The following is a 25,400-nucleotide window of genomic DNA, read 5'->3' on the forward strand; positions in this document are numbered from 1 at the left end:
TCACGAATTCCATTGAAGGCACGATGTTCATCTACCAAGAGCACTCGAGAAAGAAAAGTGGAGAGGCCGCGGGAGGGTTAGACAACAAAGGGAAGACGGAGTGCGCACCGTAGTAGCCTTTCCAAGAGCCGTTATCGGTTTCGATTTGTTCTTTGCCGACAGAGCGCGCACGGCGCCTTTGGTAGTCGAACTTTACTTCTCAAAGTATGTACGCCTCCTTGTTTCACCTTTCTTCTTGGTCCCTTTCGTTTCCTTTAACTTCTCTGTGTTCCCTGTTCTCAACTTGGCGCAATCTTCGGCGTCTGAATTGAAATACCGAGCAGGATTTTTTTTTACTTTTCCTTGCTTTATACAGGCTTTGTAAAATGCGACAACTGGGAGTACCAGAGATTGATCGAAGAAGCGAAGGTGCCTCTCAAGAATAGAATCGCGGGACAATAAAACGACGGCCGCCGGGCTGTGTCGCGGAGACAGAAGTGAGGGAGTGAAGAACGGAAGGTGGTGGTGATTTGTTGCGTTTCGATCTCGCATCGATTGTCGTGGCCTATGCATCGGGTTCGCGGTTTCTTTTCTTTTCATCTCCTCGCACTTCTTTATTTAGCCCTACCTCGCGCAATGTTTATGCGCGCTTGGCTTTCTTCGTTTAGCGTTTCTGGCGGGGCTGAAACCTCCTCGCCTGGTCGCAATTTTAGCCTGGTCGCAATTGTCCAACCGCTGTGATCAGTTTCCTCGAGGGGACAGCTAATTCGAGGCGCAGACAGACGTGTGTCTGTCTGTGTGAGTGTCTGTGTGCATGCGTGTGTGGGGGTGGGGGTGGGGCGGATAAGCAGCTTAAGCAGTTTGTGTAACACTACGCAAGTGGACTAAAGCGGCGAACTGAGCTTTCACGTAGCGTGCGGACTTCGAAGAACAATTAATCCGTTGGCCACAGCATTGCGTGAGTCTAGCTACTCAGGCTCGCTTCCTCGATATTACTTTCCGTTGCAAGGAATTGCAATGAGGAAACGATGAGCGCCTATAGGTTCCGAAACTTGCCTTCGTCTTGCATATACAATGTCGGGCTGGCGGAGTATGTGTAACAGAATCATTATCGGTTGTTCGCTGCAGCCTTTTATGCTCTTTTCCTGTATAGAGGCGGCCTTCTGCCGCAGCGAGCACGGTGCTGCCCACGTAGTTATTTTAGGACTTCCTTCTGGCCCTGCCACCGATATCGACGACTGAGTATGACTTTCATGTTGTATTCGGTGCAATTGTTTGTCATGCAGCGGACAGGCGTGTCAGTCGCGGTTGTTTTCTCCAGAGATTTGTTTTAGGAAGAAACGCTTTGTTCACCATGACCGAGATTCACAGGCTAACGATAGAGTAGCTGGAGTATTGACGCGTGTACTTTTCAGCGCAAGTGAAGGAAAAATCTTAGCATGATGCGGATGATTAGCGTATGACAAACATTAACGCTGCCACAAGTCCTGAACTACATCGTTCATGGCGTTTATGTCCTCTCTTACTGGGTAAACTGCGTAAAATAAGTTATCGCGCTTATTTGTTTTTATGTGCAATTTTAAATTACTGTCGGGGTAGAGGTTAAAGGGACACTAAAGTGAAAAGTGATTTCTTCTGCATCAGTAAATCACCGTTCTACAACACCAAAAACACCACTCTCACAACGATAAGACGTTTGGTAAGACAGAAAAAGCGCAAGAACGAAATGCGGGTGGCGACGCCTACTTGAGTTCCCGCACCTGGGGGCTGTGACGTCTTGGATTTTGATGGCATCTTCTAGGGCCTACTAATTATATATAGCGGTACAGATTGACTACATTGTGTTCTAAAGGAACCAAATATTAAACATGCCAAGTTTCGGGAACCTTTATTCAGCCAACGCGGCCCAAATGCGAAAACAAAATTTGGAATCCCTGGCGTCACGCTGACGTACCGGCGCTGGCGTTTAGGCGCGAAATTCAAATACTGATGCTTGGACCTTCATTTTCTCATCTAATATTCAAACTATTTTCTTGAAATGGCTGCCCGCAGGTTTCTCAAACAATGCTTTATTAGTTTAGACTGATTTATTGTTTCCCTTTAGTGTCCCTTTAAGTTGGAGTTCCATAGCACGCACACACGCATGTCGTCTGCCAACGACGTACGGCGCTCATGCTCGAATCGCGGCCACACCCATTGTTACGAACGACCGGCAAGGGTACCGACTTACAAAATTTTCCCAGCCAGCCGCAGCTGCGACCATGGAACCCTTGCCCACCTGCCGCGGCGACTCGGTTTGTAGGGACGACGGTGTGCCGCATCAACACCCCCTTGGCGCCGCTATGACTAAACGCGGTCGGCGGAGCATGCATGTATTGTTCGTGGATTCCCCGTGGCCTCCACGGGCTGTTTCAAGCAGGGGAGCTCCTGGAAGATATTTTGCGCTGCCGTCTCACGGTGCTTAGAAGTCATGGACAGACGCGGCGGCCATTGTCTACAAAGTCAACACTGGGATGAAGAGGCGCCTGCTCGGGGCAAAACTCGTGTCTGCGAGAACCCACTTACCTCGGCGTGGTCAGTGAAACCTGTGCGGAAGTGCGTCTAAGCCCTCCCCCTCAAAGGCGTGTCGGCTACGATGACTTTGAATGATGCGAATTGGTAGCAGGTTGAACGGCCGTTTTTCCCTCACCTGGGGATCTAGGGAGGACAGAGTGCATTTAAGGAGCCGTTGGTGGCTGCTCTTCAGGGTGCATTCCTTTTTCAGTCATGTTAGACTGATGAACTGTAACGTTCTCATGTAAATACTGTAAATAAACCCGTATTCCTCGTTCTCGATGAGAACAAGTCTCTCCCTTCAACAACGTCCTGAGCGTGGATCAGTTGGACGACGGCATGGGCCAGCTGCCATCTATTTCACGCCCGACCCCAAACACTACACCATACATGGCCCAGAAAACCACTGGAGCGCTGCTATAGTTTCCAAAATCTACAGGCCTCAGTGACCAATTTTTTGTGGTGCTCGCAGTAACGTTCCCTTTTTCTGTGTAATTTTTTTATTCATCATTCTTTCTTCCTGCAGCGTGAGGTGGCAAAGTTGACGTACCGCTTAGGGAGCACCTCTATTTGATTTTCTCATGTTTACCTGACCATCATAGACAATTCGATGTCACTCAATAGTATCGCAGAATAGGGCCCCTCAGTGAGTTCATCATTTTCAATTATACTCTAAAGTCTGTGAACACATGTGAGATCGTTCTTTCATTTTTTTTCTTTTCTGTTCTTCTTTTTTTGTGTGTGTGTGGTGCGTGTGTGTGGGGGGGGCGGGGGGGGGCTAAACTTTAGGTATAACTAGAGGAATTTTCTGGGACGAAAGTGCTTTCAATGAAGTTGGATAACGATGCTTTGGCGTTCGCAAAATGCAAAGAGTGACATGAGGCAGATATTACAGTTGCTGCGTAGTAAGGAACATGGGAGCCCTGCTGTGAGTGTAATTGTCTTTGTCAGTTATTGTGTCTACTGAGAGGCTCTTTCACCGACTTAGAGCTACAGGGCTAAAGCCTTCCTGGAAGGAGCCGCGGCGAGCTTGGAGGCCGGCCCTGAACGTGTTCATCGAGCGTGCGTTTTCGGAAGCTTGAACCGGAATCCGGCTTAAGGATTTCATTAAAAAGTTTCTTGGACGAATTGTTCTAGATAAACAAGAAAGGATGATTAAAGGGACCTTCGAACGATTTTGACGATTATGTACAAACGTGCTGAGTCGTTAGGATAGGGCCTTCTGATCATTAATTGGCGCATCTAAGTGCTCCGCGTAGAGCGTGTAATTTAATACAAGGTTTTAAAAGAGTACATCGCTACCGATCGCAGCACGCCACTCCGCGTAGTTTTGAGCCGCCTCTTACCAGGTGACGTGAGGTGACCATTTGGCGCCAATAGGGTCAGCTATCCGATTGGCTGTCCAGCGGCGCCATAACGTAAAACTATTCCAAACTTTTCTATTCCAATTCTGCGATCAGCCCTACGCGATTGGTGAAAAACCTTTTTGGACCACCTCCACTTCGCCTGGCTGTCACGGGACGTCACGAAAACTGCGATAGTTTCCCATCTGATATGACGTGTGCACACTGATTATGCATGACTTGACCGAACAAAAGCAAAATAGTTATTTCTGATTCGACGCCTTTTCGCCATTAGCCCTCGGCTATTGGTCAAAGGCTTTCGGGCTGCACCCACTTCACCTGCCTGTCACGCGACGTCACAAAACATGATGTATGTGTTGTGTGACTTCTCGCTCTATACCCAAAAGCGAAAGCAGCAGTTAAGAGACAAAGTGAGACGTTGTTTGGTTGTCACCACTACTCATACTATAGACCATTGTCTCTTTCCGGCATTCAAGAAACCGAGGTGTAGTGGTGAAATTTTTTTTATTAGCTGCGCATGTGTTCAAAGTATTAGTTTATATTTCCGTGTATTAACACTCAAAATGACGTGCGCGTCCGCGCTCGCGCGTGTGTGTGTGTGTCAATTTCATTTTATAGCTTGTACATATGTTAGGGCTGTTGCATCGCATCTATGTTTTCTTTCTTTTGGCGCCTTGCTTCGAACCTATTTAATATACTTCCTGTTATATATACCTATTAACACATAAACTGGCAGCTCAGTGCAACGCGTCTAAGTGCACGAACCGTCATGGCTAAGAAGAACATAATTGACTTATCTCTGACTTGTTGAATGAAGGGGAGAATACTAATGACAGAAATGCAAACGGTGTCTTTCGTAATGCCTGTGAACGTTTCGGCAGCTGCCCGGAGTAGTAGGTGCACAAGTCTGGCTGAAGCTCTGTTTGTGCACGAAGTGGGTTTCTTTACGTAAATTTGTTTCCCCGCATTGGTCGCTGCGTACACGCGTCACGGGGTACTCGTGTGCCATCCAAACACCGCTGCTGGGGTCATCAAAGCTATTTGCGTCGCGACTTTTCCGTGGCCTCGTTTGAATGTCTTCGCGGATGCGCTTTAGTGCGGCTCTCAGCAGCGGCTAATGCGCCTGTTACCGCGTACTGTTTGTACAGGGACGCGCAAAGGAAACCGCTCGTCTGGCCATGCAGGCTGCCCGCGCGGGGAGTGTGCGCTTCTTCCATGGAGCTGCTTTAGCAGTCACCGAACAGCTAGCAGTGCGGTTACCACGTGGCAGACACTTGCGCGGATTTGCATATTCAGTCTTTTCGGTGTCATGCGCTTGAGAGCCGGGAACCAGCGGACCCGGGCTCCACGGAGAATTTACTTTTCTCTAGTTGTAGCCCGTCTCATTATTCATTTTGGAAAAGAAAAGAGGTAAAGAGAACGCGAGCTGCCCGCGCTAATTCTCTTAATCGGTGTTCAGAACTTCGAGACAACGAACAGTGGCTATTATTTTGTTTTTTAAAGGAAGCTGGATAGGGAACGGGCCTTTTAAAATATACGTGAAATAGAAAAACGCCTTTGTGGTGTGACTGCTCAACCGACCTGAATTAATGTTCCACGCATTAAAAAAAAAAAAAACTCTAGCGAATGATAGGGGCAGAATTTGATCTGGGCTATTGTTAGAAGAAAATGTGAAAACAGAATTCACCAAAATATCGAAACGTCGAGTTTACTCCCAACAGGAAGAGCGATATCACAGTTGTGCAAACTGCATCTGGTCAAAGCGCCAACTCGGACCGAATCGACATTATTTACGCTATTCTGGGAACACGACTTTTAGAAACTCAGGTGACTAAAGCAACCCCTCCACATAAACTCTAGCTCGTCACGTTATCTTTGTCTGTTTTCAACGCTTTCTGAAGTGCACGCAGTCTACGGAATTTCCCTGTCTGTGTTGGTTGTCATCATTCTACGCGCAGCTGCTAAAATACGCAACAAATTTTATTCAAATGTATTCAGTGCGCGTTTCAAAGAATTTAATGGGTAAATTCGAGCCAGGCAATTTTTTTTCTTTTTAAATGGAAGAAAATTGGAAAAGTAGGCCTCTTTAGGGACGCCTATATCCGGAAGTCCCAAACATTACTCGGACAAGGAAATGAAGAAGGAAATAGCAAGATGAAAGCAAGCAATAGCGAATAACCAAAAGATAAAGTAAACACTGCCGACACTATTAGCACAAGCACATAAGTAGTGTCGTCACGGGCATTAGCACCGGAAGCACAGTCTAATCATTTGGTGCAGTCACCACCATCACGTTGGGGGGAACCCCGTACAAGTCGTGGCAAACAGAGTGCACACAAACTTGCGCGTAATCTTAATAAGCGCAATGCGTGACACTGAACAGGCACTTAAACAACACGGAAGCGGCGTTCAGAGGCGAACTGTGAGATTTTGTTATGCACCAAGAAATCGCGAAGGACGCTGAGGGCGCGCCCCTGATTATCGGGACACGACCACAGTCCAAGCAGTTTGCTCGCTGATAGAGGGCATCCTATTCTATTCGCATACCTTGAATGTTGTGGTGACCCATGTGGAATTGGGCCAATTTGATGCTAAGACTGTTCTGCGTACGCAAGCTGCAGGTATGACAGCTGTCTGACGATGTGCCGCTTCTTCTGCTTTGTTTTTGTCTTGATTATATTCATGTTCTGTTTTCTGTGCACTTAGTATGCCTATGTGTTTATGGTGCTTGTTTGGGAAATGTGGTGTGCGTATGTATGGGGATATATGTAGTTTTAATTTTTTAACTGAGTCTTGGGATGACCGGCTCTAACGTAGGCTACGTTCCCCCTTGTCTGGAGTCATTAACAACAACGACAACAATGAGGGCATCCAACAAGAAAGTTCATGTGGTCACGCCGACGATCCCGCTGTTTGTTGTATTGTGGGCATTCTATAATTATACGTTGCACTGAAGCGTCAAGGTTGTCGCAGAAACTACGCTCAGGGAATGTTCTTGTTTTTTTTAATGCATAAGACATGAATGCTACGTGAGAGCTCAGAAGATGGAGGGATGTGTCGAACTTGTGATTATTTCTTCTCGTTTTATTTATCTTTCGCGCGTGCGTGCGTGCGCGCGTGTGTGTGTGTGTGTGTGTGTGTGCGTGCGTGCGTGTGTGTGTGTGTGCGTGTGTGTGTGTGCGTGTGTGTGTGTGTGTGTGTGTGTGTGTGTGTGTGTGTGTGTGTGTGTGTGTGTGTGTGTGTGTATCAAGCATTCTTCTTCAGCGTGGACTTTGTAGACAGGCAACGCCGAGAAGTGTGTGCGTTCCGAAATGTTCTCTAACTTAAAGACATTGCCGCGATCGTCATTCGTTACACGGCGCATTTATTCAGAAAAATTTTCTTACCGATGTACTATCTGCGATCGGTCGTCGGCGAGCCAATCGCCTCATTATCAAGCTGATCGCTATCATGCCTTGCGCACGGGTGCGCAGCCACATGATATATTTGGTATTTCGTGTGGTTTCTCTATTTGCCGGAAAATTTAAACGTGCGATGTTAATCTTGCTGAAAACACTTGATTTTGAGTTATCTTACGATTGTATACAACCGCCTAACTGGCATTTCGATAATCGAACAACAATTAAAAAATAGTAATTACTTTCAGTTAAGTGATTGGATGTCTGGGACAAAGCAATCTATGGCGGTGTTTCATCAAGACTCTAAAGAACATGCACTTGTGGTTACTCGCGTAGAATGATGGGTATTTTTTTAAAACTCGGTGCATGATAGCTGGAACACCATGTGTTCATACACACCGCGTGTTCCAGCGAATACTTTCAAAAGTTGTTAAATGTTGCCTGTGGCAGATAGCACAATTCTAGTTCATGAGCTGGGGTACTCGAACAAGCGGCCATTACTTGCACAAAAAATTGGAATGCATAATCCTCCGAGTAACAAAAATTCACTAATTCAGATTTAACTAATTACCTTATGGCCCATATTGCAATTTACAATTTCTAGCCGGGGAGTTCGCAAGGCAGATTCGCTTGGAACGCTTTCTGAGGATGACACCAGTTCCGAGATATTAATTCCCGGTCTTTGCGGAGAAATTCATTGGCCTTTCAGTTACTTTCTTAGCAAAACATTGTATGAATTGAAGCACAAAAGTAACTGGAGTAAGTGTTCGTACTTTTTGCGCACTTTCTTTTTCTTCTATGTATATTTCGCTTCATAGCAGATCTTTCTTACCGTCTCAGTACTGTGCAATCCACCGTGACAAGCATAATGTGGCTGTAATCTCTCGATAACATTGCCTTCAGCGTCATAAAAAGGTATCTGTTGCTTTAATGCCTCTTGCAAACATCGGTTCTTCTGAACATTTAAGAGACTGCTTGTCTCCTGAGATGCATAAGTAATGACAACAGACGTGAGAGGTACATATGCACGAAGGTCTGCCCGCTTAGTTATGCAATTGTTATATTAGCTTATCCTTCACAGAGTTTCACACAATTCAGATCAGAAGAAAAAAGAACGAAAGAAAGACTTAAATTGCAGCACCCATTATACCTTGGTGTTTTGCTCTTCAATAGATAACCACTCGATTAAGGACATTTCATTATGCTTTGCGTCCTCAGAACAATATTTGCAATGAAACAAAACCTTTTAATCCCTGTACTTGTCAAAACATAGGGACATGTATTTACAGAGGGCATATTCTCAGTTTATCATTACGACTGTATGCGTGATCCTCTGGGGATCGCGCGTACGTGCGAGCTCTGACTTGTCTCCTCCTGTTAACAAAATCCGCATTATCTGGCGTGAAGTCTTTGTAGGGATGAAAGACAGTGCGGCGATATCAAAAATGTGCGAAAGAACACTAAGGTATTTCTCGCTCACTCACGGTGCTAGCTGCAGTTCATATCGCATTCATATTGGTGCTAAACATGTGTTTTTTCTCTTAAATCTTAGTAGCCTAATCTGCTGTAAGAATACACATTCATCTATGCCATAATCATTTTTTTTGCGAAAAGGCACTGTTGACGCAATACGTGAGCTCCTGTTTCCCCTATTGGTACTGTAGGATACGCTGATATTGTATAGTGTCGAATGATACTTTTCCTGGCGTTCCAAGCCACACTTTGCTCCATGTGTGCAATTTTTCATCATATCCAGTTAATAGGGTTAGTAAAAACTCATTCCCGTTTTGCCACAACTGAAGCATTCGGGTGCCCCCGGGAGGCGTCGCATGGCGTCAGAACCGGCAGCGCTATCTCTTTTGCGTTCCGAGATGTAATCGCTGTAAAATGTCAGTAATGTCATTATTTATTCTTTGATTAGGCAGGATCGTATGTGTTTTGGTTAGGCAGATGAGAGATGCACTCACTGTCATCACTTTGTGGGTCGGAAGGCCTGTTTGCTGGGGCTTGTGTTGTCTGCAGCGCTGACAGACCAGTGCACTGTTGCCAGTCGTAGGGCAATTACCTTAGCTGTAGGGATTTTCCCCCGTCGTTTTTCTCAATTGGCTGGGGCCGGACGACTGTTTTGCCGACAAAGTGTAAGGTTTCTTCCCCTAGCCTATCATGTTTTGAATATATCTGATTCAAACGCCGGGAAACCACAGAAAATGCACAAAATATTACTAGACGTGCCCACTGAATCAAGGATACAACACGCCTAGAAGTAACGCTCATTTTTGGTTTAATCTCTCAGGGATTTGCAGAATAATAGGATCAGATGATTATCTTGCGTGACATTTTCCAACACAGTTCCACAGAAATAAGTCGCACAGATTTTATGGACACACAAGTTTTGCAGTCATTCGCAACGTAATGAGCAGGAACAGCTGACGATTGCTTAACTGGAAAGGACCAGCCGTGCATACCGTATTCAAACAGTAACATGACATGAAAAACCTGGAACTCGCAACTAAAAAAGTATTTCGGTAAAAGCACATATCTACCTTCCAGTAATGTTCTTGGCACATGCACTTCTAAAAGAATGTATCAAAAAAAGAAAAGCCAGAAGCAATATATCGCACTTAATCTTAACACTGCAGAACACAAACCCACACAACAGCACTGGTATGCTGTTCTCGGCTCTGCGGAAGCTGATTGTTATATTCAGACGCACCAGCCAGCAAGCCCAAAGAAGCATCACGTGGGGTACTAATCATGTTGTCAAATATGAATCTTTCGTGACACAAGTATCATGTGCGTGACACACAGGTATTCATGCATCCCCTTATATCTAGTGGTAGGATTTACAACGGCCAAACTTGGCTGAGTAATAATGATTTGCCCAGAAGGCTTCCTTCTCTAGAACTGATGGCACACACATGCCGACTTATTGTAGGCATATGTGTGTACGTCTGTGTCATGTAGTTGTTCTATGAAGTGCCGTCTATTGCTTCTGGTTCTTTTTTTTTTTCTGCCTCTGTGTCAGAAGTTTTCCGCGACCTCCTAATTTGCAGCTAGTTTATTTACGAGGCAGCTGCCGTCGAGGTTAAGCACCGACAGCCATCCCCTGAACCGTTTCTTCATGAACTTCCTAACACCAGCCACTGCAGCCATTAGTTTAATTGGAGGCCAGAATGATTCTATGCCCATTTCTGAAGCATTCTGTTCACATTTTGCCCACTTCAGAAAAGATTGAACAAGAGTGAAGAACGGTGTCTTCTTAATTTACTAGTGACGACAAGGTCACTTTGGAAGCAAAATGACCTACATCATTCTGAACAAAGACGGGAGCGATGAATACATTTTATGGTAAGAAAGAGTTCAGAAATACTTACATATTGGCGGCCCAACAAATATTATTCTTAGCACATTTTAACGCTGCGACTGAAAGTGCCCTCTCCAGCATGAGTAATGTCTATAAAAAATGAAAAAAAAAGAAAAAAAGAGGGATACACTTCAGCTGTTGACCTGAAAGTATTCTTTGAAGATCAGTTTTCGTGCGACTGACGGGAACTGTATCAATATCAGCGTCGAGGAAATGAAAAAAAAATGAAAGGAGAGAGAGAGAGAGAAAGGGAATAATTACAGCGCATTAATCTCTATCGAAAGGGATTGTAATCTACGGAGTCATGTGCTTCAGTGTTGGAGAATATAAACAGGTATTTCTGCTTTCGTCTTTTTTTTTTGTTAATAAATCTGCATTTCTGGCACTACAAATACCAAAACATTACCTAAAAATATTGTAGCTTTTGAGATTCTAGTTTTCTTGCTGGTGGAAGAAACACCTAACGCAGCTTAATGAAAGGGGCGAATGTCAGCTTTATAGGCACATCGATAACAATACATGTGATACAAGTTGCGGGAAACTTCATATTAAAATATTTTACGGCTTTGATTCTCTGTTTTGACAGCCGCTTACTTATTAATAACTTTTCCATTATTTGAAATAATGGGGTGAAGTATTTGAAGGAGAAATTAGTGCGTATAGTGTCAAATGGAGGCCGCGTACCATCACGTAGAGAGAGAGAGAGAGATGCAAATGAAAGGAAGGCAGGGAGGTTAACCAGACTTAAAACGTCCGGTTTGCTACCCTGCACTAGGGGAAGGGAAAGGGGAAATAAAGACGGAAAGAAGATCGTGACAAAAATGAAAGCATGAGAAAAAAAAATATGAGAAGGGACGAAATGGGGTCATTAGAGTCTTTCTAATAGGCCACTGTCACGTAGAAAAGTCAACAGAGCCTTGACCGACTTTTGCTGCGACGACAGTTCACGTCGGCATTCCAAAACTGACTGTTCTGAAAGCGGCCTGTCGTCAAGGCGCGCCAACGCGGTCGCTAGTGACAGCCGGTGCGCGCTGTATCGAGGACAGTGGCAAAGCACGTGTTCGATAGTCTCTTCGCCGCCGCAGTGTCTGCAAGCCGCGCTGTCATCCATACCGACTCGGAAGGCGAAGGATCTTGTATAGGCGACACCAAGCCACAGTCGGCAAAGTACTGCTGTTTCGAGGCGAGAGAGTCCAGGCGGGGGTCGAAGTCGAAGGGATGGGTCCAGTCGGTGTAGACGTGTATGCTTTAAGCTGGGTGTGTTCCATAAAGTTTTGATGGCTTCATTTGCAAGCACACGAATTTTCGTTGCAGCGTCTGTTCTTGAGAATGGAATGGAGTCTTGTAAGCCCTCCTCGTGTGCAGATCGTGCTGCTGCGTCGGCAAGTTCATTGCCCATTATGCCACAGTGGCTTGGAATCCACTGCAACGTAATGTCGTGTCCTTGCTCGACGAGGTGGTGAAGCAGCAGTCTGATTTCCATAACTAGTTGTTCGTGGGGTCCTCGGCGTAGGGCAGAAACCAAACAATGAAGAGCAGCCTTGGAGTCAGTGAACACGCTCCATTTCCTGGGTAGTTCTTCAGAAATTACACGAAGTGCACAACGAATAGCAGCAAGCTCCGCGGCAGTCGATGTAGTCTGGTGAGATAGTCGAATCTTAATTGTGGAAGGTTTTGCAGGAAAGATCACCGATCCTGCAGACCCATTCACCGTGGTTGAAGCGTCAGTATAAAGATGATGATGCTCGTTGTAAGTCTCATACAGCAAGAGCAGTGAAAGCTGCTTGAGTGCTGGAGACGAGAGTTGGGCCTTTGTTCGTATTCCTGGTACCATTAGTCGAACATTTGCTCGAGCCAAGCACCATGGTGGAAACGGAACTTTCACTGGAGCTGTAGAACCTGATGGAAGGTATGCACGATAAGGCAGGACTGTTTCGCAAAAGGAAGCACGTGGTCGATCCACTGGCAGTGAGGCTAGATGATGGGCAGGGGCTCGAGCAAGGTGTCTTACGTGTGCTCTGAGCGCTTCCATGACTATATGGGTCTTGGCTGCGAAATCGTGTGCAATGGCAATTGTTTCAGCCGTTGACGAACACCGCGGCAATCCAAGACACACTCTAAGTGCCTGGGCCTGGACGCTTTCGAGTGTGCGGATATTACTTCTGCAGGTGCTGGTCAGCACAGGCAAGCTGTATCGTAAAGTACCCAAGAAAGAGCGTCCTGTACAGCTGCATCATTGCATGTACTGAAGTACCCCAGACATTTCCTCCAAGAAACTTAAACACATTAGAGATATCTGTCAGGCGCTTCTTTAGGTAGGCCACATGAGGACTCCAGCAGAGGTCACGATCAATTATTACGCCTAAGAATCGGTGCGTCCTGACATAAGGTATGCTTTGACCGTCGATAGAGACATCGTATGATCTCATTGGCTTTCGGCTAAACGCGACCAATGCGCATTTTTCTGGCGAGATCTTGAGGCCTTGTTCATTTGAGTATGCCGATGTTGACGTGGCAGCTTTTTGAAGCCTGGCGCGTACTTGCGGCCGTGTCACACCAGATGCCCAGACGTAGATGTCATCGGTATACATTGATATTTTAACTGTGCTCGGAAGTCGTTCCACGAGACCAATGAGTACAAGGTTGAAAAGTGTGGGACTCAAGACACCGCCTTGTGGAACTCCATGGTGCGTATAGTATTGCGAGGTTGGGCCAGCTTCAGTGTTAAGAAAGAGAGACCGCCTATGTAAATAACTGCGAGTCCAACGATATAATGGACCGCCTAGGCCCACCGATTCCAATGCTTCAAGTATGGCGTCATGAAGAACGTTGTCGTAGGCTCCCTTTATGTCTAAGAACATTGCGGCAGATAACCTCTTACACGTCTTTTGGTGTTGAACATAGGTTACCAGATCGATAACGTTGTCGATAGAACATCGGTGACGTCGAAAACCAGCCATGGCGTCCGGGTAGATTTCGTAGTGTTCAAGGTACCACTCAAGTCTGGCGAGGATCATTCGCTCCATTACCTTCCCAACGCAACTTGCCAGCGCAATTGGTCGGTATGAAGTAATCTCTAAGGGAGACTTGCCAGGCTTAAGAAGCGGTACCAGGCGGCTGATCTTCCAATCTTGGGGAACGTTGCCCTCCTGCCACGACTCGCTATAGATATTAAGGAGTGTTCTTCGTGCCCGTTCACCAAGGTGACATAGCATGCGGTAAGATATGCCATCCGGACCAGGCGACGACGACCGATTACATAGGGCGAGCGCCGCGTCAAGCTCTTGCGTCGTGAAAAGCAGATCCATGCGTGAATCTCGTGAATCTGGAATACGGTTCAATGTAAGCGAAGCTGTACGGGTTGACTGGCCCGCAACCATAGCACAGAAGTCTTCCGCCACATCAATGTCTTGTCGGCGCTGGAATAGTGCTAGGGCCTTAAACGGGAAACGCTGTTCCGGAACAGAACGTAGACCACGCACAGTTCTCCATATTTGAGATAGCGGTTTGCGGGGATCTAGCGACGCACAAAATTTCGACCACCGCTGAGCCTCTAGTTTGTCCATGCGGCGTTGTATCTTCTTTTGCATTCGCGCCATCACGTAGTGTTTCTACAGCGGCCACAGGGTCGCTTTGAACATATTGTTGGGGACACTGCTCCAGTGGCGGTGTGCGCGAAATTTTGTTTCCTTGGCTCATGGTGAGGATGAAGTTGAGGAGATGACATAACAATGACCTGACGACACGACCGTCGCTGCATGTGCTCATCATCATAGCGGAAAGGACAGACGGACGGGACGGACAAAACAAATCCAGTTTTGTGTTTCTAAATGCTGTCGCAACAAATAGGAGTTTTATAGAATCGTCATCCCTCGTTTGCACTGTCACTCGACACTGTCGCAAATGCAAACCTGCTCGGTCTTTTGAACTTTACCCGTGTTGCTTGTGCCGGAGTGCCACTTTCACGAAGCTTACTACACCTGAATAGCTGATGTTGTCGCAAGCAACATTGGTGACTAAACTATGGGAGATGTGAGGCCCGCAACACACACGTCTAGAGTATTGCAACAGAGCGCATTATACCATCAGCGATCGTCAGCACAATGTATCGGAGGGGTCGCTCGTTCGAGAAATGCTTCTTCCTCTTCTATGCATGCGCTCTCGAACATTCGGGCTCCCGTTACTCACACGTCTAGCTTTGCTTTTGCTTCACCTTTAACTTAACATTTAGCCTCCCATACGGTAAGGCGACATGGGTAAGGAGTGCGGGAGGCATACCTGAATGTCTTGGGAAATATCTATAAAGATTCCACAGCTATATTGGCTCTCCACAAGAAAAACAGTTGATTACTTATCGAGAGAGGGATGAGGCAAGGATACAAAATTTCTCCAATGCTATTCACTACATTCTTAGAAGAAGTATTTCAGCTGTTAGACTGGGAAGGCTTAAGAGTGAGGATCAACGGCGAATATCTCAGCAACCTTCGGTTTGCAGGTGAAATTGTCCTGTTCAGCAACACTGGGGACGAATTGCAACAAATGTTTGTAGGCTTTAACCGAAAAATTGCAAGAGTAGGGTTGATGATTTAGATGCAGAAGACAAAGGTAATGTTCCACAGCCTCTCAAGGAAACAATAATTCATGATTGCCAGTCAGCCTTTAGAGTCTGTACAGGAGTACGTTTATCTAGGTCAATGACTCACGTGCGACCCTGACATTGGGAAGAAAACTTACAAAAGAATAACAATGGGTTTCAGTGCGTACGGCAGGCATTACAAAATCCTTGGTGGGAGCTTGCCACTGTAGTTCAAAAGATAAAAAGAAAAGTGTTCAATCATTGCATTCTACCAGTGCTAACATATGGGGCTGAAACTTGGAGGTTAACAAAGAAGCTCGAGAACAAGGACCACGCGAAGGGCGATGGAACGAAAAATGTTAGACGTAACGTTAAGAGACAGGAAGAGAGTGGTGGGGATCAGTGAGCAAGCGTGAATAGCCTTTATCCTAGCTGACATTAAGATAAAAAAGCGGAGCTAGGCAGGCCATGTAATGCGTAGGGAATATATAACCGGTGGACTACTAGAGTTACAGAACGGGTGCCAAAGGAAGGGAAGCGTAGTTGAGGACGGCAGACAGTTAGACGTGGCGATGAAATTAGAAAATTTACAGAGGCAACTTGGAATCAGCTGATGATGATGATGATGATGACAGTAAAGGGGCCCTATTACGAACGCGGTGCCAATTATCACCATGCATGTCCTCCCTATGATTACTCGGGGTGGTCGGAACCTTTTCCGCACTAGATCGTTTGTCAGTGCATGCATATAAACAAAGATGTCTGGGACTGCAGCTGCGGCTACGGCAGAAGGCGCTGACGGACGCCGGGGCACACCGAGGTGCCGGAGCTCTACACAACTTCGCGAAACCCGTTTAGTTGCACGAAGCCAGTGCACAATCACTTGTCATGAAGCGAAGTGCAGCTGCTGCATCTATTCTTGCGAACTGAAATCTAACGCATACGCCACTGTATTGCGCATAATGGGCAGATTCGGCATCGTTTCATTTTCGTTTACACCATAGTTTGCCGGCAGCCACTGATAAAGCATATCACTTCCCTTCTCTGTTGCTTGATGGTGCAACTGTCTTATCTGCGGTAAAAAAATGCTAAACGGAGTCAGTAGCTCGCCTACACTCTCTGGCTCTTGTCTTGAATATCTGTGTACCGCTTGCGCTGCGAACTTGGACAAAAAGTCTGTTGTACCGGCTGTGGCTTGCTGTCGCGTTCACCAAGTCATGCTCACTTCTTATTAGATGGGCCGACAGACCCACATGGGACGCATTCGGCTGCGATGAAACTATCGCACTTCTTCTGTGCATCCACGCAAGTTATACTACGGAGAGGCAGGTTCTGTGTACAGCCAGAGCGCTGCCTAGACTAATTCTGGCTTTTACGTGCCGAAACCACGATCTGATTATAAGGCACGCCGTAGTAAGGGAATCCGTAAATCTGAACCACCTGTGGTTCAGATTTACACGACATCTGAGCGCTCAGGTGTCGTGTGTTGCTTTCTCGCTCAAAGCCTGTCCCTTCGTCGCTCTGCGCAACCGTGTCAAGTACTAAATATTTACCGGAAAAGAAGACGTTAGTGTCCTCGGCATATACATGTATAATAATGTCTGGTATCAGTGGTACGTTTACGATACCATTTATATTGTCACGCTGTAGTGACGTTGAAAAACACAGTAGCAAAAAATATGTGGGAAGTTTGCACTAGTGGTGCAAGCCTGGGTCACAGCGGAGCTATAGTTCCGGTTTTGCTAAGTGTTGCTAGGTTTTGCTAAGTTTTGCAAGGTTATATATGGCTTGGATATGTTCATACTAAGTGTTGCTAGGTTTGGTAAGTCTTACGAGGCTATGCATGGCTTAACTATGCTCATACTAAGTGTCGCCAAGATTTGCGAAGTTTCGCCAAGTTTTTGCGAGGCCATACATGGCCAGGACGGTAAGCCACACAAGCCCCAGCAAGTCACACGCATACAAGCCACAGTACGTGCACCACAATTCATTATGTAAAGTCCTTCAGTACCAGTCGTCATCATCATCGACCCGGTCGTCGTGCTCGACGTCCGACCGTCGTCGTGGTCGGTGGCGTCGGGAAAGGCTTCGCGAAGCACTTGCTAGGCAGAGCTCTTCTGTTCGAAGTTCCGCCCCGAGTTCACCGTGGAGAGATTCACGTCGAACCAGAGCCGGTCCCAGACACTGCAGCCGAACTCTAGGCCGAGGAATTTGCGCTGGAAGCGGCCGTTCGCACCTCCCATGGATTTGCGGGCTTTACGTTGGAAGCTCTCGGTGACGCGCAGGCCCGGAACCGATTCGCGGCGGCGCCGAGCGTTCAGTCGGCAGCGTTCGTTGTCTCTGGTCCGAAACTCGGGATCCTCGGCTCGGCGACGGCGTTTCTCGGCGGCGGCCTCGGCGCGATGGGCAGGATCGGCTCTCCTTCGTTGATCGTAGTCCCGCTGAGGCGCGCGCCGAGCTTCCTTGTAGGTCACAGACGTGATAGCTGTGGCCAAACTATATGTCCAGAAATTTACGCTGGAATCGGCCGTTCGCACACCCCGGGTCTCGGCGGGCTTGACGCTGGAAGCTTTCGAGCAGTCGCTGGCCGGGATCGCTTTCTCGGTGACGTCGAGCATTCGGACGCCGACTATCGCGTTTCCTGGACTGAAACTCGCGGGATCCTCGACTCGGCGTCGCCTCTTCTCAGCCGGAGCTTCGGCGCGGTGTTCCAGATCAGCTCGGTGGCGACGCATCGCTTCTCGCTTGGCAGTACGGCGCTCTTCCTGGTAAGCCGCCGCTTCTTCGGGCGTCTGGACTTTCTTCGGTCTTCCTATGGCAGCAGCCGTAGGAAGACCGCCAAAGACTTGTCAAAGCTTTTCAAAAACTGGACAATCGGCCGCTTTCTGTGCAGGTGCTGCTGGAACACCGCCCCCATCGCCCGTCGGCCCATAAAGCGGTGAAGGCACTTTCGTGCTTCTTAAGGACGACGGGCTTGTGCGACCATTTGTGACTATAATTGCAATTTCTGTAAGGCCACACACGTCAGCGAACTCACTGCAATTTCCTTCTTTCCTTCCCTCCGCTCTCTCCCTGTTATCTTTGTTTTCCCCCTTTCCCGTTCCCCCGGTGTAGGGTAGCCAACCGGACGTGATTCTGGTTAACCTCCCTGCCTTCTTCTTATCTCTTTCCCTCCTCCCTCCTATGGCAGCAGCACGTACGCACGGAGTAGAGGAGTCGAGAGGTGTGTCGCCGCGCTGGCTGTTCCGAGCTTTTACTTGCCTGTGACGTCACGACTCCTCCATACGCGCGTGGGGTGCGAGGAGGTTACGTGGCGCGGTGCTCTGGCAGGTGGTTGCAAGGCAGCGTGAGGCGGCGCGCAGCTGGGCTGAGCTTTCTGGTAACGCTCCACGGCGGAACGAAAGCTTAAACAGCTCCGCTGTTAAAACTGAATCTCAAAACGAACTCTTTATTGGGCGAACCTGTGCCGAGAAACCTGGGGGGTCCACCTAGTGGACTCTTACAGAATACCCCTCTGGTTACACTCACGGCACAACGATAGCGGCGAGCACAGTCGCGATCGTCGAAAATCTGATCTGCTAGTCAAGCACGTCATCTTATACGTGACTCGTCGAATGTTCCAGCGTAATCGCTGGTGCCTGCGTGCCTTCCAGAAAGGTTCTACAGGGGAGTGATGAGTTGTGGGATCGCACGCCACATGCGTGATACGTGTCATGCCCTTTTACCTTGTTGTGTCGCGCGTAGAATCTGATTACGCAGGGTTCGCCGAAAAGGTGCACAACAGATAGAATCAACGATAACATTCGAGTTTGTTCCAATCATGCAGGCGCGTCTTGCGCTGAGAGCTAACCTAAGTTAGCGGTTGAAATGCAGTCCCAGAGAAAAGGATAAGTGCACGTATCAATATATAACAGGAAAAAAAGCGGGCTAATTATAGGCTCCTGTGGGACACCATATCTTATCTTGCCCATTTTTTGATATTGCATGGTGCATGTCAGTACGCTGAAATTGATTTGTAAGATAACTACTCACTAAATTTAAAGAAACCTCTATGCCGTATTTGTTCAGTTCTTCCAAAAATATTTCGTGCTTCACGGAATCAAATGCTTTTTAAAATGGAGAAATATTCCAGTTGTGTGAAGCTTCCGCCCAATGTTATAAATTAATTTGTCTTCGATAGATAGCAAGGTCGACCTTTCCTGTCCAGTTAATTTTTTTTTTCTGAAATCAGAATTGGCGCTTTGTTATAATCTTTAAGCTGCAAAAATTCGAAAGTCGCACGTAAAGGACATGCTCTACAATTTTTGAAAATATTGGCAGCACTGAAATTGGCCTACAGTTATTCATGTCATTTTGATCACCACCTTTGTAGATCACTGAAACTCTGGCTATCTGTGCTTATCGCGAAATATTCCGGTGTTTTAGATCAAGTTGCTTATATCGTGACAAAGGTAAGTTGTACGATGAAGCTGCTTTTAAATGGCTATGCTGTTTTTATACCATCAACACCAGCAGCGCAACTATACTGTAGGTTCAGCATGAATGAATTTACCTCTGGTTCACCCCTTGGAATCAGAAAAATTTGTTCTTTAATGCGAATTGTAATGTACGATTTGTACCGAGTGTCGGTGCTAGCGGAGGTTTATACGGTCAATATTTATACGGCCAGTAAAACTGCGAACTGCATTTCGTGTAGCTGTCTAATACTTTGTTCTCTAATACATTCTTCCCCTTCCCGGCAGAACTGCGTCTCGTACACGCCTCATGCATATAACTCGTTTCGATAGTGGCAATATTTTATGTCTGTATATTAATATAATGCTAACGCATTATGACCGTCGACAACCATCGTGAAATGGGTTCTGCCGCAATCATCTTTTTTTATTGTGGGGGGGGGGGGGGTTAAGTTCCTTATCTTTCCGCAATTTCTGGCTCTCTCTCTAGACAACTGGCTCGAAGCTGCACGTTCTCAATGAGTCCCCTTCCTTAGAATTACATACACTCAATTAAGGCTAGCCAAAGCGGGTACGAAGAACGTATCTTACTGAGCTAAGCGTTCTGGGACCCAGCCTGTGGCGTCATTTTATGCACAAAACTACAAGAGCACTTTTGAAGTTTACTCTGCTGGTGCGCGCGCGTGCGCGCGTTTTTGTGTGTGTGTGTGTGTGTGTGTGTGTGTGTGTGTGTGTGTGTGTGTGTGTGTGCGTGCGTGCGTGCGTGCGTGCGTGCGTGCGCGCGCGCGCGCGTGTGTGTAAGAGACAGAGAGAGAGAGATATCTGAAATACCGAATAACTTCCTTGCCTTTTCTGCTGGTATTTTCTTTCCTCTTGTCTATCACTCCCTGGGATAGGTGCTAGAGCTTGAATATCGTTTTGTCCTAATTACGTTTTAGCATTCATATTATACCTCTTTGACGCCTATTGTTGACCCCTTTCCCACTTACTTTATTTCTGTATTCTGAGCATCGGACGCCTGCGTTCATCTCTCAACGAGACATGCACAACAGCTCGTGTCACATGCTTGATCGAAAGGTGCTGGTCTTCGGAGACCGCGAAACGCCGAGCTCTATTCGGTTGTCCGTCCAGTGGAAGAAACCTGCAGCGGTTTTTGCGCGCGAACTTTGCCCGACAGAAAAGGGATTTGCAAAGCCGTGACTCAAAATAATTGATGGCTCAATCCATCACGGTAAATCTCCCTTATCTGGCCTCTTTGCGGTAATAGAGAAAAGACCTTGGGCATTTGCTTCTCGGTCGAAGCGAAACACCCAACTTTCGTGCCTGTCGACCGCATTTCACGTGGATCAACTGGAATGAAGTAAATCGTCGAAGTTTGGTCGAGAAAAAGGAAGTGAGAAAAAATAAAAAGTATGCTCTGTGACGAAACGGACATTTGCACCTCTCTGGAAACTTCGTGTATAGTCCCTCTTTCGGAGCATGACACTCGGACGTAGTTGAAGACCGTTTCCATTTTCATGGAAACTGATTATAGGATTTACTCAAGCGGGCCGAACCGATCTCTTGGCGAGTTCCAACTATACCGGCGCTGCAATTTTACATTTCGAATTTCTATTGGCCCGCCTTGCTGTTTCGCAATTCTGATAGATATTATTCCGCATTTCTTTCTTCCTGAAGTGAGACCGTGTGACAAACGTTAGAGTTTATTTTTATTTTTTTCCATGTGAAAACCACTGACTTATGTCAAGTTATTTTTGTTTGGCTTGGTGATATTTGAGAATGTTTTCGGACACCTAATTTCCAACTGAAATGCGTAAAGTGATCAAATGCTGTCTCTCCTTGCAGCTATCATCGGCGACGCTGTTGGCAAGGCATCAAAAATGCGCACATCGAGAAAAAATAAAGGTGCTCTGCCCTTCTTTGCCTATGTTTCCGTTTTCGTTGATCAAATAGAGTGACAAAAAATATAAAGCAACAGCATGGCAAATGATTTTATTTGTCTCGCGCACACGCCGGTAACAAACAAACATTGCGGTCTTTTGCATATGCTCAGCAGACGTGTCGAATTCGAATGACCTGGGAGGAAACAGCTGCATGGGCTTGCTGAGTCCCAAATGCATGCAGCCTCTTATGAAATATTCGAGTACGATAACAGCGACGATAAAATGAGGCAGCACGCGCTTGAAATGCTTTATGCGGAAGCGTGAAAGTTAAAGCGTTATAAAAAGAAACGCAAGAAAAACTGACAAATTTAGCACCGCCTCCACGTGTGTTGTATGTGCTTACGTGTGAAAGAAGCTAGAGCTGGAGGAGAGAGAAGCCATTTTCGTGTTGCTGCAACGCCCGGAAGTGAGCCGGAACGCATTAGGAGTAATTTCCAGAGTCACGCTCACTGTGCCTGACTGCATTCTCGGCCATCCAGCGGCGCGGACGCAGAATTGCTTGAGTGTGTATTACTTGGGAAGATGGCGATTAGTAAGTACTGTTTTTCTAATGAGTGCCGTTCGGATAGGGTGTGATGGTGGTGTGGAAAAATGCGTCACATTATTGCGCCAGACAGGAGAAGATCGATAGGGAGAAGATTCCACCTCGAGTGCTGCCGGGCTGAATAAACGGGGAAAATGAGTTGCGCGATGGCCGCCGTCGGCCCGCTGCTTCCTGTTGGAAACATATACTTGACAGTTCTAGTTTCACGTGCGCGGTGGTCAAAAGTAAAAGGAAACACAAAATTTGTGTTGATGGGCCGGTCGTTTTCTTTTCCTTTGTTGTTCCTGCGCCGAAATAAAAGTTCCACGAGCAGGGATGCTTAAAGGGACAGACAGCCGCTCAGAACACGAATCGAGACAACCCCGCTGATGGAATATGATTCCCTAGCATAGTGGCTAAAACGAGCCATGTTTTTCTCATTAAACGTGGATTTATATTTTTAGTTCAATACGAAAAGCCGCGAAAAAAAGACCTTTGGTGCCCCACGCGGCCAAAAATGACGCCGCATAAGAGGTCCACCACGTGACCTTTTAGTGGTATGCGTGGTTCCTGGTCTTTTTATTAGCATTGAAACGCAGTATATGTTCTATTATTATAAGTTTTCCCTGACTTACAATGTGCAGAAAAGCCTTCGTCTGTATTGAGCAGAAAAGTGGCGCTGCCTTCGCCTTCGTTTTGGATGAGTTGGCTTGGTTCGTCTATCGACAGAACAACGACGACGGGAGCTAGCCAACCATGACGTAGGCCTGTACTTAGGGAGAAACGTGGTACAAATATAAGACATGTCTGCACAACAACGCGAACCTATTACACCAGCTTTTTATTTTCAGAAGTGGTTGAAAAGGTCAAAATGTAGGTGGTTAACCACAGTTACATTCACTCCTGTGTAAGCAGAACGACGGGCGGCTTACACAATTTGCGAGGCGGGCTATCGAGATCGCTCTCACTTCTCAGCGTTGCTGGAGGACGGACTCTCACTTATTTCGAGGCTGCTCAGATCGAAAAACTCTGCTTACTAAATATCCACGCGCTTTTGAAATTAATCGCTGCAGACGTAAACACTGCCGAAGGTGAGCTTTGCGTTGCGCCATAAAAAAATAGGTCCTTAAAAATGGGTTGTCAGTCCCTTTAACACGTGTATGTAGCGAACAGAATTGATTGAGGTTCTGACCTAAATGGTTACAAGAACTACTTTTAGAAGGCATAATGCGCGTTCCCTTTCATTGGCGCAACAGTGTACGGACTTGTGTATGCAATGTCCATGTCAACCATGTCCGCACTACGTCAGCACGTAAATGCGGACACGGTTAGGCGTAATAAAATTTTAATTTATCAGACTTTACGTATAAGCAACTCAGTCTGGTTATGACGGGCGTTCTAGCGTAAGAACAGGTGATAGCCCTTCGGGATGTGGGATGTATGATTAACGAAGGCGCCCTGCAAGTGGCAAACAGTTCTTACGAACGAAAAGCTTTGCGAATTCGGACCCTAATCTGCAGCATCTCTTCCGCATCTTTTCAAGGATAGTATACTTGTTATTTTTATCTACGTGCTTATTAGGCTCGCATCACTGCCGTTTCCTTTTTCGGACGGACATCTTCGCTACGGCTAAGCACTGCCGCAAGAATTACGCCATTTGGCTATATATATTTCATTCGGCTCACTCGTGAAACCCCTATGAAAATCGGACATTAGCACCCTTCGCAAGCTTTTTGATTATGTTTTCTCTCTTTTTCTTCTCATTTTGGCAATGCTAGAGAGCTGCCCGAGCCTCCGAGTATTTGAATAGGCTCTTAGGATTTTCCTTTCGTACGGTGAACCGTATACTCATTCTTCTTCTCCGGCTCCCTGTACCGAGCGTATATTAGTTTAACATGAAAGTGTTTTATGCCGGGGCCAACCATCAACTTCCTGTAACTATAAATGTGCTCTCTTGACAGGAATCGCGCCGTCATTTGGGAGCGGTGAAGCGAAATACTGCATCATGACACTAACGAGCGTGTCGGTATACTCTGAGCGCAGCGGAGGCTCCAACGCGGTGTCGCCTGGTGTAGGCGGTGTAAGCCTTCTGTGGAATTAACGACGTAGTTTCCGCACACGGTTTGTATTTCACGTCGGATTAGCCTGTGACGCCTCGTCGCTATGGAGTGCAATTTCAACATGCATCTGCAGTGGTCACATACTGCTTCGCTTGCGATGGCACCAACTAAGAGAAAGTCGCAGTTTCGCCCGAAAGCGAAGTATCGATTGCGGTAGCAAATTTATGTAATTAAGTAAGGATAGTAAATTTATCGGACGTATAACGTCGTAAAGATAGGCATACTAACTAAATTAATGAGCATGGTATCACAACGCGCACAAGCAGACATGAACACATCTCACTCGATGACCGCGTAAACTCGCTGCCAAAACGCTGCAGTCAGGAAACGCGGCAGCAATAGCGAGCGACTTGACCTTCGTGCTGCCGCTCGGCATCAACGCGAACTAAGCCGCGAATTCACAGTGCAGCCCGGACTATATATACGCCGTAGATGGCTTTCAAGATGCAGCGGCCCGGCCGGGCCTCTGCATGTTGCAGCATTCGGCGCGCGGCGACGATTTTATCGCCCTTGGACTCACGGCGACGCCGACAGAAATGCGCCTGGAGTGTCCATATAATTGCTATCGCTATAAATGTAAACTGCTACGGTAAAAAAAAAATTATGGGATTTTACGTGCCAAAACCACTTTCTGATTATGAGGCACGCCGTAGTGGAGGACTCCGGAAATTTCGACCACCTGGGCTTCTTTAACGTGCACCTAAATCTAAGTACACGGGTGTTTTCGCATTTCGCCCCCATCGAAATGCGGCCGCCGTGGCCGGGATTCGATCCCGCGACCTCGTGCTCAGCAGCCCAACACCATAGCCACTGAGCAACCACGGCGGGTGACTGCTACGGTAAGCGGTGCAGAAAGGCAATGACGTAGACGGGGAATCTCGCCTTGGTCCTGCGAGAGACACGCAGCGTGAAGCAGAACGTCTTCACGCGTTCGCGGCACATGCTGCGAGCTCTGCCGCTCGCATTCCTGAAGCCGAGGGCGTCGTAACTAGCTGCCCAGGACACCACGGAGCCGGACCAAAATGCTTATACGAGGGACGTTCTGAAAGTAAGTTTCGCCATTTATTCTCGCGCGGAAACTTTATCGCAAAAAAAAAAAATGCACCGTGGCATCATGAACGTACAG

Source organism: Dermacentor albipictus, chromosome 1, assembly GCF_038994185.2.
Source record: "Dermacentor albipictus isolate Rhodes 1998 colony chromosome 1, USDA_Dalb.pri_finalv2, whole genome shotgun sequence".
In the NCBI taxonomy this organism is placed as follows: Eukaryota; Metazoa; Arthropoda; class Arachnida; order Ixodida; family Ixodidae; genus Dermacentor; species Dermacentor albipictus.